Source organism: Ochlerotatus camptorhynchus, unplaced genomic scaffold (genome assembly GCF_037179485.1).
Source record: "Ochlerotatus camptorhynchus isolate MF236.1 unplaced genomic scaffold, CSIRO-AGI_Acam_v1.1 ptg000445l, whole genome shotgun sequence".
In the NCBI taxonomy this organism is placed as follows: Eukaryota; Metazoa; Arthropoda; class Insecta; order Diptera; family Culicidae; genus Ochlerotatus; species Ochlerotatus camptorhynchus.
This window is the reverse complement of record NW_027040931.1, coordinates 390,906-406,579: the sequence shown is the minus strand read 5'-3', so window position 1 is coordinate 406,579 and position 15,674 is coordinate 390,906. Positions and strand designations below refer to the sequence as shown.

Sequence of the window (15,674 nt, the reverse complement as noted above, 5' to 3'; positions counted from 1 at the left end):
TTCAGTTCTAGATAGAGCTGTAATTAGGGCGAAACAGCTTTTGTAAACAATGACTTCTCTCGATGATTTTTAGAAACTCAAGGCTCGCTCAAGCAAATCAATACAACAATTAGATAGGTGAAGTCTTTCCCTAACCGATGGTTATGTTGGTTTGCGCGGGCACGCTTTGAATTCCTAGAAATATTCGACAGAAGTCATTGTTTACAAAAGCTGTTAGGCCCTAATTCCAGCTCTATCTAGCAGTTAAGAGACGTTTCCGCTTAAATTGTTTTGGTTCGCGATTGTTATGAACAAAAAATATACAATAGAACTATTTGTTTAATACAATTGAAGCTAATATAAATGGGACTTTTACAATTTAACCTGTTTCGCATTAAAATAACCTGCACACTTAGTTTTTTCTACCTAGCTCAGCTGTGCAAATCTCGGCAAAAAAAGTTTCACCGAGATCTCAGCAAAAGTGACATTTGATTGTTGAGTGTCGGATAATGCTTTGCTGAATCTCAGTAAACAAATGATATGTTTGCTGAGATCTCAGCAAAACTTTTTTTGCCGAGATTTGCACAGTCGAGCTCGGTAGAAAAAACTTAGCGTGTGTACTATTACCAACAATCAACACGAAACATGGCTCACTACTTGACTAGCCTATTGATCCCAAGCAAATCGATTTACGTACCCCATTCTAGACGAAATTCTACACACTTAGATTTTTTTGCCGAGATGGGCACCACCGAGCAGCTCGGCATTTTATTTTGCTGGAAATTCAGCAAAAAATATGTTTGTTAACTGAGATTTCGGCAAAATTCCCGTTTGTTAGCTGAATGTCGGCAAGTTTTTCACTGATCCAGCAAAATAAAATGCCGAGCTGCTAGGTGGTGCCCATCTCGGCGAAAAAATCTAAGTGTGTAGTACTACACTATGTTTGTTTTGATTCGCTATGAAAGTTTGACAGATAAAATGAGGGGCTCGTGGATTTTCCTATGTTTTAAGGGGTGCATCGATTAGCTTGGGACCGAAGATAGTACCAGAGCTGAGCCAAAAACTTGAGCACTTTTCTTCGGGACCTACTAATCTTAGAGTTACCTGTATGCTATTACCATAGAGGTAACTCTAAGACTAGAAGGTCCCGAAATAACGTGCTCAACTTTTTGGCTCAGCTCTGGTACTCTCTTCGGTCCCAAGTTAATCGATTCACCCCTCGAAACAGAGGAAAAACCAATAACCCCTTATTTTATCTGTCAAACTTTCATACCGAATCAAAACAAACATTGCGTAGTACTAGAATTTCGACTAGAATGGGGTACATTAATCGTTTGCTTGGGACCAATAGGCAAGTCAAGTAGTGAGCAAATTTAAAATCGCTAGTTTCTTATTGATTGTTGCTAATACTCCACTCATTTGCCGGCAATCGCTGTTCTTTCTTTCCACTGACGTTATTCGATTGAGCAAATATTTTTGAATAATACATCTGAACACACCAATTTGATAAAATGAGAAACACCGAAGTTATTTCAGTTTGAAGCTTTACTTCAATTGCTATGAGTGAGGGGCGGGGTATAGTAAGCACTCCCCCCCCCCTTCCCTGCTCTAACTAGGCGTATGAGATGGATCAATTGTTTTTGAATAATTAATTTGAACATACGTCCACGTAAACAGTACAACTGAACTGTCATCCGATTGAGGTTAACCCCGGCGGTGCAAAACCTTATTGAGGCATTTTTCCATAGAAAATGTACACTGAGTCGTTCAAAACAAGGATTTGGTATCATCACGGAAGAATAAACGTGCTGACTGAGTGCTCTGCTGTCAGTATCTCGTTTACTTTGCAATCATTCAGACTCTCCCGAGGCAGTGAGGCAGTGGCATATTCATAAAAAAATAACTTATTGAACTTTTTGCGCACTGGTTTGTTGTGTGTTTATGATTAATTGCAAATATAATCAACAAACTATCGCCATGTATCCAAAACGACATTTAACTTATTTTTGCAACATAGTTGTATAGCGGTTATTTGATAGTCGGGAAAAAGTGAAATAAGTGCTTTTCAAGTTTCATAATCAGCATTATAGCAGAAGAACAGCTATTTGGATCGAGGGGGACGACTCTATCTACGATGCAGAAAAGATTGTGTTTTGCTGTGGCTAGCTGCGCACACGCTGAGTAGATAGAAAGAAGATTGATGACGATTCTGAAGATCTCCTGCAAAAAGATGATGAGCGATGCAAGTAGATGCGACAAATGAAAGAAGATTTTTCGAAGATTGATTCGCTAGTGTGAGATTTGTTGAGCATCCAAACTTGAGATTTAGATGTGTCGCCCCCCTCGATTTGGATGCATCATCGAATATAAGATAAGAGCATGCCTGAAATCCAAAATTAGTTTCTCCGATATGTTTATATAGAGGTTGAATAAAAGTATAAACACAACATGACGCTGTGTTTGAATATTTATCACTGTACTATGACAAGTTTTACAACGATGGCTTCAAAAAGCACTGCAGTTTATTAAAAGCTGAACTAACAAAAAATGGCCGAATTGATGCTTCTTCAACGTTGCACAGTTGAACTAATGTTTAACTAACATCAATTTAATGTTGTTGTTGAATAGATTCTCCAGATTTGTGTGACCAAAGCTTGAATAGAAGTAGCAATAAAAAATATTACACTTTTGTTCAGTACACAGTTTAATAAAGTTATCATATAGACATTTCTTCAATTAGCAATTGTTACTCAAAAGCTGTTTGTCCGGTCGTTCTTAAATGATCTTAACCATATTCAAATTTTGTACGAAATGCGCCATTGATAAGGGAAATTAAATGGATAATACTTATCCTTCTTTCTTTCATTATACAGATAAATCTTCTTTAACTGAATCATATTCAAGTTAAAATACATTTCTGTTACTGTTTTTCATTTAGCGAAAGTGTAGTGTACGCATTACACTCACTTGCACGCACCTCGGCACATCAACCAAGTTGCTCAATTATGTCCATTTCTCAACGTACCGCTCGACGTGCCGCTGTCAATTTACCAGTTCTGCCAACACAACAAAGTTGAAAATTCAACATGTCTTCACTCCTCAAAGCAGCGTTGCCAGTATTCCAGATTTATCTGGATTTTCCAGATTTTTAGTCGTCTTGCCAGATACACAGACAGACCACGTATATTTCCAGATTTTTTAAATATGTTCCAGATTTTCCCAGATTTTTTAAACATGTTGCTTTTAAAAATATCACTGCAATTTATTTACCATCTAATCAAAAACTAAAAAGCCAAACTTGTTACTTTAATCATTAAAGTTCATCAACGTTGGACATTATTGGAATTTTAAGTTAATTCTGAAATTAATTCACAGTGAAGTGTAGGATGAATTCCTTGTGAAATAAAACGAGACTATCAAGCTAATTCTGAGTAGAGTTCCATGCATCTTTGTGGGCTTCGTGGTCGTGTGATTTCATCCGTCGTTCAGGCGTTTTGTGAGTGCCACAAAGTGAGGGTTCGATTCCCGCTCCAGCCGGTGCAAATTTTGACTACCTGAAAATGCCCTTACTGGTCTACTGAGTATGATGTGTTGTCCGTTGCCTACTGTTAAATATTCAGTTTTTGTAACCTCTGGTTGAAGACGGTGTCAATTGTCTTGTCAACTCTGATGACAATTGCATGGAGTCTTTGTGAATAAAGGAAATATCCAGAAGAGACATTATAGAAAATTCTTATGGTGAAACTTAAAGAGTATGCTGATACGAATCGTGAGAATAATTTCAATGGAATTCTGTTCAATGTTTCTATGGAGACTCATTTTAATAAAATTAAAAAAAAAAAAGTTAAACGCAATTTCTGGGAAACTTTCAAAACCATTTTGGCAAAGAACTTGAGTAATTAGGAAATACTGAAGAGGACTTCAAAACAATTCTAACCTTACCTACAAATCAGTTCAAAGGGAATGATCGGATGAGTCTGAGAAGAGCGTGACGGTCATTCTGAATAGTGTACCAAGGAAATTATGAAGAATATTTTAAGAATTTATAATAGATTATAAGAAGTAATGCTAGGAACTCTTAGAATGTTACTGGAAAAGTTTGGATTTTATCAAGGTTATTTTAGGGTAATATAGAAAAGAAGTATGATGGAATTTAAGAATGATTCAAATGGAATTAAAAAAAGGGCGAACATATCCTGTGGAGAGTTCCAAGTACCCGTTGTTTATGTAAACTGTGTGTGAGTACCACGATGTTAGACTTTGATTCCCAGCCAGGTGAATTCTGCTTCAAAACCAAATTGAATACTGATCTACTATGTCCAGAATTGAATTGTTAATCTGATCAACCTCAGGGTAATATTAGAGTTACTTAGAACTAATAAAATCTTTAAATTTTGGTACTGCGTCAAATAGTAAAGACTACATCGATCATTAGTTATAAAAAAAATCCATCCCATAAAATTTGCTTGATTCTTTGCTTCTCATTCCTTTTAAAAAAAGTTATAGTTTAAAAAACAATTTCAAATACATTTTCTGCGGGTAAAATACATTAAATCAAATTGTTGAAATGCTGCATCCTGGATATTTAAACTTTTTGGGCACACTGAGTCAATACTTTTCAGCTTTTGGATGAATTCAGCAATGCTAACAAGTTATTTGCTTTATATATTTTGTTTAAACATGCAATTCATAATCATTCTAGTACTTTAAATAAATTCAAGATTATCATACTGACCGATTTTTACGGGAGATTGACACATCACTTTGGGTTCAATAACATTATGATAAAAACTGGATTTTTTTTTTAAGGATTCCAGATTTTTCCAGATTTTATATTTTAACTGGTCCAGATTTTTCTGAAAATGACCTGGCAACGCTGCCTCAAAGCAAAATGAACCATTTGTTTACATTCTGTTCCATCCGATGATACGTTCGACTTTCTGCTATTCGTGCTCGGACGTTCATCCGACTGTTGCACTTCCCGTGCTTCTTGTTCTTCGTGTACGCTTCGCTTCGAATGTCTGATTATCCGTCCGTTCGTGGCTGGTGAACACGAGATGCACTTCCACATGATAGTATTATTTTCCAGCCAGGCAGCCGTGTGGGGAGCAGATCCACGGCATGCGAACAAGAAGCGATGGTTCAGTTGCGTTCAACTCGTGCATCAGTTCAGTTCGTTACGTGCTTCGGTCGGCTTATTGTAGGAGGTGTGTTGATAGTTGTTGATGTCATCAAGTGGAAGCGAGGTCCAGAAGATATACCACATAGCAAAGGTCATTCTGTTGTGTGCTATCAATTCCGGGGAGATCTCGTGGTGTGATCCGATCGTGCGATCGTGACTCAAGGGACGATCCCAAGAGACCACTGGTTTATGAAGCGCGTGTGTGTATTTTTTCGACACATTCCAATACCTACGTTGGTGCGTGTGAAGAGAAGAACATCCAAAGATGAATAAAAGTGCATTTTTGTGCTAAAGAAAATTCAAAAGAAGTGAATCTCGAAGAGATCGAAGAGTAAAGGAAAGAAGAAAGTTTCAACTCGGGTGATGTTCCCATTTGCAGTGCACGTTGATTTGACGAATTTAAACAATTTTCGACGCTGGTAGCGCAAAGTGGGGCTGATTGACCCCCCCCCCCCCCCCGCTTCTAATGGTGTTGTGAGAATTTTAAATTTGTACATTCCTGGCAGTCAGTGGTTCACAGTATCGGAAGAGATCGATCATCATAATTGATTGATAGCTACTATTCATGCTGGCCTAGTGGTTGATGAAGCGGCGAGTGAGAATATGTACACATAAAATATACAGAACTGGCATTTGCGTGCTGATGATCTGACGAAATATTAGTTTCGACTAGCGGTTGTGAATGCGTGAAAGAATCTGGACAGTGAGCGTGCCGGATCAAATGCAACTTGATACATTGCAACGAAAGAACATTGACGAAAGCAACTTGATTTTGTCGGCTATTTTGGTGTCTTCATGCTGTCGAAAGGTGAGTGTTTATATTGAGTTAAACTAATTAGTGGGTTTCGGTATGCAGTGCAAAAGTAAATGTTCAATCCCCATATCCTTTGAACTGTTTTTAGTTTTGAATAAAGAACTAAACCCAGAGCTGTCGTCGAGCACGGTCGTCGACTAACTAGCTGTTTTTATGGAAAATAAAATTTTCATTTTTTTTTTCCCTAATAGTGGTACCCTTATATTATGATATAGCGACTAACTTCCTCACATTTCACGACGCAGCACTGACTAAATAGTGAAATAAATAGAATCCTAGGTACTTTATTACAAAAATGTCGATTTCATTTTCAGTGTGTCGAAGAGTTAATAGTAAATTGCCTTCACATTATGCTTTGAATTCTCCTGTAAATTCCATACGAACTGTCCTCAAAATTATCTAAGTATTCTTCCGTAAACCGCTTAGAACTCTTCTCAACGTTTTTTTTAGAAAGCTCCCTAAAAGTTTCTGATACTCTCCCTTGGAAGCTTCATAGTAATTCCTTTTAAATTATCCCCATAATTAGAATTCTCTCTAAACATTCCGTTTGAAATCTTGTTCTAGGAAATATAAGATTCTATTACAGAGCTGTATAAAAGGTGTACAGATTCTGTAAGGTGGTCATCGGTAGGTGTCTTAAATAATTTAAGTCAACTAATGTTTCGGACAAAGTTAATATCCTCAAGTGCACTACTGCTAGAAAATCATCTCGTGGAGTAGCTTCAGGGAAACTCCGAGAGCTTAAAAAAGTCCAGACTTTCAGGAAAGATTGAATGTCACTAAGCGGAAGCTCCGATAAACTAGAAAACCTTCAAGAATCCTTCAAGAACCCTTCAGAAGATCCATTAATTTTAGGAAGTTCAGAGATATACGAATAATTTAAGAAAACGAAATGAAATATTTCGGGAACTTCAAGGATCTTTTAAGGTTTTTTGAAAGTGCTAATTGTTTCGGGGTAGTACCAAGAACTTCCATAGAATTAAGAGAACTTCAGGAATGCTTTGAAAGCAAAAGGACAGATCAGAGAACCTAAGGGCAGTTCAACTAATTTCAATGCAATTGTAGCAATGCTTAAGAGGTTCCAAGCAACTAAGGGAATTTCCGAAACTTTATCAAATCACCAAGACCATCATTTAAATTTCGGAAACGTAAGGGAAGTTACATAAGCATCAGGAAAATGTGTCAACATTTAAATGGAGTTCTATAATGTTCATAACCGTCTAAAGACCTGAAAAAAAAATGCTGGAACTTCAGCGAAGATCAGAGCAGTCTCATAATGTTCAAGGAAATAACGAGAACTTTTGAAGTGTTCAGAAAACTTCAAGGACGTCTAGAGACCGTCAGAGAAGTATATAGATTTTTAGGTATTTCCATTAACTTAAGTCTAAAGAAATTCAGGAAGAATGATATATTTTTGGCGAAGTTTACGTTCCGGAATTTGCCTTGAACTTCTTTCAAAGTTTTTGAAACTATCTTGATGCTCACGGTACTTATGAACTTCCCTGAACTTCTTTGGACTCACTCATTTTAAATAGGGATGTTAAAGACTTTACATATTTTGATTTAAAATAAAATACGAACAGTAGCAAAATTACCAGACGAAACTTCTAATTGTAACAGCCCGAAAGATTTCTGAGCTTCCCTTAAGTTTTTATGTATCTTTTTTAAACTTCCCACAATTTTTTCCTGAAGTTTTTAAAAGTTCATTGAAGCTCACGGAACTTCGCTAAAAATATCTCATTCTCCATGAACTTCTTTGGACTTCTCTGAGGTTTTAAAGTTTTTTTTTCTGATGTTCCGGAAATATTCGTCATTTTCATTAAATTCCTTTAAGTATTCGTGAAATCATCGGAACATCCCTGAACTCCTTGAAAGTTCCTTAAGCGATTTTTTACAAAAACTGCTTCAGTTTCAATTGATCTGAAGGTTTAAAATGGATGCAGGTTGTATGGATGTTTCTACTTTTTCAAAGTAATTGAGAAACTTAGCCCAAAACGTATACTTATTCTGGTAATCATCCAGGAGTTTCTGCTTGTGTGATAGACTGAAATCAGTTTCAATCATGTTGGATTTAATTTAACGAAATTAAAACAAGGTAAACAAAATTTAAGGGCAAAAAGATTATGCAACGTAGTGAAGGTCAGCGAAAACGCCAAGGATGACAAGCCAACGGTTTCCTTCCTTCATGAAGTTCTCCAAATTTTCAAGGAATTCTCAGAAGATCTTTTACGTTTCTACATTTTTTTTCTGATATTCATGGAATTTCTCTGAATACCCCAAAGTTTGGAACATTTATGAAAATCTCGAAATATTCTCTGCACTTCTTGAAAGTTCCAGCAATTCATTAACGGAGCAACTCGAAATACTCGGAACATCCCTGAAAATAATGAAACTATTCCCTGAAAATCAGGTCTTCCCTGAAATTCCCTGAACTTCTTATAGTTTAGCTTTTGGTGCTACCCTGGATTTATAGAATGTAACATTTACAGACCTTTGTACTATTTAGTATCTTATCCCAAAAACTACAGATCTTTGAATATCCCGGAAAGTCTCGGAAGTTATCGGGAATGGTCTTAAGATCTCCGCGCTTCCCTAGAGATCACTAGGCCTGCAGACTATTCAGATGATTTCTTGGCATCTCTGAAGTTTTCTGGATATCCCTGAAATAATAGGACTTATCTAAAGGTACTGCAGTCGCCTGCACAGAAAAAAATCTGATTTTTAACTATCGCGTAACATCTCCCTTCGTTTAATGTTGAGCTATACTTGGCATAAACAGCGAAATCGTTTACAAGGTTGCATACAATATTGATAATTTATGCGATATTGCGCTTTAAATTACACGAAATATCGCGTAAATTTATGCCAAATCTAGCGTTAATTTTATGTGCGCTATATCTCGCAGAAATTTACATGAATTTTTCGAACGGTGTGGAGGTTGAAGCTAATATTCCCAAATGTTTACAGAAGCTCACCTATTATCCCGCACTCGCTTCTCGAAACTTCCTCCAAATCCTCGGTATTTCCTTTAATTCTTCGGAGCTTCTTCCTAGAGTTTATGTGAACCTTCTTGAAGTTCTTTAATCTTTCCTAAAGTTCTTGCTTCTATTCTGATGATGCTCCTGGAATTGCACTGAAACGTTTTTCGAATATCCGTGAATTTCTCGCAACTTCAGAGAAGTTTCCGAAACTTTTCGTAAGTTCCCAGATGTTCTCAGTAATTATTGAAACTTCTAGGTTCCCACTGCTTTCCGGAATACAATGGAACTGGCCTTTGGTTTTCGAAATTTGTCTGGAGTTCCCTAAAATTCTCGCGATTTTCCTGATAATCATGGACTGAGTTCTCATAACTGCTCGAAGCTACGCAACTGCATTTCAGATCTTACTACTCAGCTTAAGTTTTGGCAACTTTTATTCAGTTTCTGGCATTTTACTGAAGTTAATGAGGTTGCCCTGGAAGCTCTTTGATCTTTACTGAATTGCAAGAAATTTTCGACGAGAAATTCAGAGAACTTCCAACTAGAAGTTTGAGGAATTTCCGAGGAGTAGTTCCGAGACTTATGATAAAAAATTCCGAATTTAGAGAAATTCCGATTATAAATTCAGGTATCTTCCGACAAGAAGTTCAAAGGTCTTCCAAGGAAAAGTTCTGAGAGCTTCCGAAGAGAATCTCAGAGAACTTACGAGGAGACGATCAGAGAACTTCCATGGAAAAATTCACACAACTTCCGACGAGTTCAGAATCAAGCAGAGGTTCAGTGAACTCCCAACGAAAAGTTCGAAGAAATTTCGTCGAGAAAATCAGAACTACCGACGAGAAGGTTCCCACTGCTTTTCGGAATACAATGGAACTGCCATTTGGTTTTCGAAATGTGCCTGGAGTTTCCTGAAATTCCCGCAATTTTCCTGATAATCATGGACTGAGTTCTCATAGCTGCTCGATGCTACGCAACTGAATTTAAGATCTTTCAACTCAGCTTAAGTTTTGGCAACTTTTGTTCAGTTTCTGGCATTTTACTGAAGTTAATGAGCCCTGGAAGCTCTTTGATCTGTACTGAATTTCAAGAAATTTCCCTGAAATCTATGGAACTGCTCAAAAGCTTTCGGAACGAATTTGAAAGGGATTATGAATATGAAGCTAGAACATTGCAAACGTGATACAGGTAGCTTCAGAGAGCACTTTAGGTACACTGACCCCACAATTGTAGATGATCAACGAAAAACACCATCGACTGGAAATGCTTTCGCAACGTGGGGCTTTAGGTAGTGATGAAAACGTCGCTAGAACTATTCCACAGCCGCAGTCAGTTTATGAGCAAAAAGAGGGACACACATTTTTGCCTGTAGACTTGGAGACATACTTCAAGTGTCCGCGTACATCGTACGGGTTAGGCAAAGATGTGCGTCTATCTTTAAAAACTGTCGCATTAATGGCCCTTCGCTCATTTTCAACTTCTATTCAATTTTCATACTGCCATACTCTAACGGAACTATCCACCTACTCTCTTCTAAAAGATCATTCTCTAGCTAATAAATTATCACACTAAGGCTTCATGTTAGCATTTCCAACCAACTCTGAAAATCGCTAACTTCGCGTATGAAGTAACATAAAAACACTTTGCCTGCAAAGTTGTCGGAATTTTCGAGAAATTGAATTCTCGAAAGGGAGAAGTTCAGATAATGTCCAATAAGAAATTCAGAGAAGTTCAGAGAAGTTCAGAGAACATCAGACCACAAGCTCAAAGTACTTCCGAGAACAACTTCAGCGAACTTTCGACGTGAAATTCAGGGAACTTCCAAGGAGAAGTTTAGAGAACGTCCGAGAAACAACCAGAGATTTTCCGAGAAGAAACTCTGAGAACTTTCGACGTGAAGGTCAGAAACATTACATTGAGAAGATTTGAGAGGTTCGAAAGTCGTTCTTGTTCAGAGAACTACTTTCGAACCTCTCCTTGAAAATTATTTGAACTTTTCTTCGCAAGTTCTCTGAACTTCTCGTCAGTAGTTCTATTAACTTCTCGTCGGAACATGTCGGAAGTTCCGTAAACTGATCAGAAGTTTCGTAAACTTGTCTGAAGTAACACGAAATTGTCGGAAGTTCCGTGTACTTCTCGGAAGGAGAAGGTCAGAGAACATCGTACTATACATTCATAGAAGTTCCGTCGAGAAATTCAGAGAACTTTCGACTAGAAGTTTGGGGAATTTCCGAGGAGTAGTTCCGGGACTTATGATAAAACATTCCGAATTTAGAGAACTTCCGAGTATAAATTCAGATATCTTCCGACAAGAAGTTCGGAGAACTTCTTACTAGAAGTTCCGAGAGCTTCCGAAGAAAAACGCAGAGAACTTACGAGGAGACGATCAGAGAACTTCCATCGAAAAATTCAGACAACTTCCGACGAATTTAGAGAACTGTCAAGCAGAGGTTCAGTGAACTCCCAACGAGAAGTTCAAAGAAATTCCGAGGAGAAAATCAGATAACTACCCACGAGAAGTTCAATGAACTTCCGACGAGATGGTCAGAGAACTTCTAATGAGTACCTCCGACGAGAAGTACTGTGAACACTTCCGACGAGAAGTTCAGAGTACTTCCGACGAGAAGTTCAGAGTACTTCCGACTAGAACTTCAGAGATCTTTCAAGGAGAAGTTCCAAGAACTTATGAGGAGAAACTCAGAGAACTTACGAGGAGACGATCAGAGCACTTCCGTCGAAAAATTCAGACAACTTCCGACGAATTCAGAGAACTGTCAATGAGAGGTTCAATTAACTTCCAACGAGAAGTTCAAAGAAATTACGAGGAGAAAATCAGCGAACTACCGACGAGAAGTTCAATGAACTTCCGAAGAGATGTTCAGAGAACTTCTGACGAAAAGTTCTTGCCAAATCGGTTTGAAAAGCAGCGCGAGCGAATGTCTGATTTGAAACAGTTTTAAATTTTGCTTAATTCACCATCAACATCACATGAGGTCCAGTTATGCTTGTAAAATAAAGAAAAATCGTTCCGTGGCAAACATTCTGCCTCTAACCAGGAGAATAAGAACAATCGGTTGCCTCACAAGTGGCCGCGCCGATCATTTATTGTTGTTGCTCATTAATTTCACTCAGCAGTAGTTTCCGAAAACAGAAAACCCCAAACAGCCCGCGCTTCCAAAACTGGGTCAGATAATTTTTCCAACAGCACAACTTCCCGCAAAACAATAACAACAACATTGTTGAGCGGAAAAAGAGAGCAGCAGCAACATCCATACAAAATACAGTACAGTAGTGTATAGAGCTGTTCCACGCCAAATGACGAATCGATCTGATTTGCTTGCAAGTTTGGATAATTGTTTTTTGACTGTGGGCAATCATTGCCATTGGTGCAAAAAGCTGGCCATTTTAAATTTTGCAATGTTTTTCAAAATGGCGTATTCGACATTTTACAATCAATCGTTGCACGAAAACGTTACTTCTAATCGAAATGTTGTCTGAGACATGGTTGGAGGAAAAATTAAGATTTAGGTTGAAAAACATACATTTTTGAAGTATTTATACCTAATCATACTGATTTTCCTCTTAATTAAACTACTATAACATCACTTTCACTTTCACGAATTCGCTATCACTTAAAAAAAAAACCTATAACAGGTACGTATTTCGTTCCCGCATAAACAATAACCATAAGATGCGCCTAACCACCAATTCGGGATATCATCCCAATTTTATGTGGTATGGTCGCACAATCTAATATATTGTCAGTATATGGTACACGTTTATTAGGGTTTACTACTTCCAAACCTATGACTAAGACTCTATGACTTGACACTGAAGAAGATTGTAACTAGTAAACGAAATACGTATCTGTTATAGTTTTTTTTTAAAAGTGCTAGTGAAAGTTAATAGTGAAAGTGAATTAACGAAAGTGAAAGTGATACAATAGTCGTAGAATAAAAAGGAAAAACAATGTAATAAGGTATAAAATTATTTTACTAAAACGCACATCAATCAATTTTGAATATTGAATTACTGAAAACTTTAAATTGACAAACATTTTAAAACAAAAATTATGGTTAAATTTTGGAAATTTTTAATTGTAAGATTCTGTTTTTAATTTCTGTATAGAAAACAACATTCAGAACAAAACAATTTAAATCGTTTTCTGTGCAGAAATTATATAAATATTGCACAAAACAAAAGTTCAAAAACTTGTCCAAAAGTTGTTGTTTTACGGTTTTTGTCAATTATTAAGTGTCCAAAACTTTTACCATTAAAAAAAATGCATTTTTCGTAAGCTTAAAAAAAAAACAAATTTAAAACAAAAACTATTGAGTTATTAAAGTTTTTATATTTTTTTTTATTTTTAATCAAATTCGCTATTTTGAAAAAAAAAAAAATACCGAATTTTAGCACAAATGTGAAACAATGATGCAAAGTTTCATGCAAATCGGATAAGATCGAACCTAATTTTTTTTTCCTATTTGACCTGGAACGGCTCTATAGTGCAACAAACATTTTCTTTTCTTCTTCCTTCCTTAACGGCCGGTGGCAGTTCGATCAGCGGGAGGACCACTTAAAACTGCGCTCTTTTGAGCTGCACACAATAACTTTGAGAGTTGGGGAAACCAAAACAAAGCCGAAGCGCGTCGCTGCCAACCAGCATCGCCGCTTTGATTTATCGCGCGGTCCAGTTTACGAACAAGAAGAAATCCCAACTGAGAGTAGGTTCGTACCTACATACCTACGGGGCTGTCCATAAAATACGTAAACCGGTTTTGAACCGCCCCTTCCCCCGCGTAGACAATCGTTCACACAAAACTCGCTTTGCGCCCCCCATAAAGTGTCTACGTTGTTTGCGAACAGTCCCTACACATCTCACCTAACCTCAAGCAAAAGTGTGATTAAAGAAGTTTTTCTGTGCTTTTTATTCGGACGCTCACGGATCGTTCAACCAGAGATCGTGTGCGCGACCAGCGATACCTGGCCATTTAACAATATCGTTTGAAAAGCCAATCGCAGGGCTGCATCGAGGGGTGGCTCTGCTGGCGGTGTGTAGATTCCAGTCGGTCGGAGGATAAAACTTTGTGCCTCATTTGGAAGCTTCTTCACCGAGGCACCGAGGGCGGAGTGCACAAGCCTTTGGGTTAGCGTCGCAATGAAAAGATGATCAGTGGAGGAGAAAAAAAAAGAGTGAAATACAAGTTAACGGGTTTAAGTTTTCATTTTTCGTTTCGTCGGAAAGACAGATGAGCACAATAATCATAAGGAACGAACGAATGAACTAACAAGAGAGGAGGAAAATGAAACAACAACTTCAATCTGTTTCTTTTGCACTTTGGTTAGTAGCTATTTTACGAAGAGCAGTAGCGCACATGTTGGAAATGGTGAAACTTTTGCACTGATTGGCATTCGATGCGTTTTTGCTAATTTATCTTTTGACACGTGGATTGTAAATTGTATTCGCTTGAAACCAACGCATGAGCCAATGGTATTGCGGATGACTGAAGGCATCAAACAGCTGTCATTTATTAAACATTTTATTTATTAGAGCAGGCCTGACCAACATTTCTAATTCGCGGGCCAAATGTCGTGATTGATATCAGTTGGCGGACTAGACATTTTTATTCAGTTTTTTTTTTCACGATATTCTACGGATTTTGAAAAATATGATCTGTTTGGCAAGTGTCACTTTACTGATTTAGTTTGATTCAAGGTTGCAAATACTCATTTCAGCTAAACCAATGTTTTTTTTTTTTAAATTATGAAATAAGTAGATGCCATGATCATATTTTGAATTGGTAGGATACTAGAAGAGGTTGCAAAGAATGTGTTTGACATATTAAACCTGATTATTTCACTTAATGAGAGTCACAATCAGCGATTTTCAACACACTCACTCACTCACTCACTCAGTGATCAGCAAATCGCTGTTTGTGACTCATAGAAAGCAAAATTTACAGGTTTTATGTTTCAAACGCATACTTTGTAACCTCTTCTTGTAAATTACAAGTAAAACATGCCATCATACCATCTTTTGGTTTTATAATTCCGAAAATCTTTATTTTAGTTGAAATGAGTATATGCAACCTTGGTTTGAACAAAAACAAAAACTGCTCAATTAAATAATGAAAACTTGTACCAATCAACTTTTTTGTTTTCTTTGATTTGTTTCCCGTCGATCTTGTTTTCCGTACTGAGTACCAATGCTACCGACGCCAGGGAGGCAGCTCCCACACCTGGACCCTACCTATCGACCCATCAACTAATGAACCGGAGACCAACGGCTTTACTTCCCTTCCGAAGGAAGGTGTGATCAGAGATGTTATGCCTCAGAACATCCCGGCGGCGCCGACTGGGATTGAACCCAGGCCTGCTGGGGTGAGAGGCAATCACGCTTACCACTACACCACCGGCACCGCTAATTTCTCACTTTAAAATACTTTTAAAACACGTACTTAATGTGTTATTCATTGCAGCTATGGATTTAGAAGTTTCCGTCTTACACTTGAATGAAGATTTGCGATCTCTAAAGAGTTGGTTGAAGTGTAAGCAGTTGAAATTTAATACAAGTAAAACAAAATTCATGGTAATTTCGCGGAATCGACTAAAGTCTGTTCCATTTAGAATTTGGCCGCACAAAGTATGTCATTTCTTCAAGAGGAGATAAAGTATAAAAACGCTAAAGGTATCATTTTTTAGGATTTTTATTTACCTTTAAGGG

The 15,674-nt window shown here is 37.4% G+C and overlaps 1 protein-coding gene across 1 annotated transcript in view; it reads left to right on the top strand.

Annotated features, from left to right (window-relative positions):
- Positions 1-5,130: 5,130 nt before the first annotated feature.
- The window catches only part of LOC135711937 (GATA zinc finger domain-containing protein 14), a 396,171-nt gene continuing 385,627 nt past the window's right edge, over positions 5,131-15,674 (top strand). The window contains exon 1 of the mRNA XM_065234912.1: positions 5,131-5,969. The gene's annotated coding sequence lies outside the window, so the exon portion shown is untranslated. The remainder of the gene's footprint in view (positions 5,970-15,674) is intronic.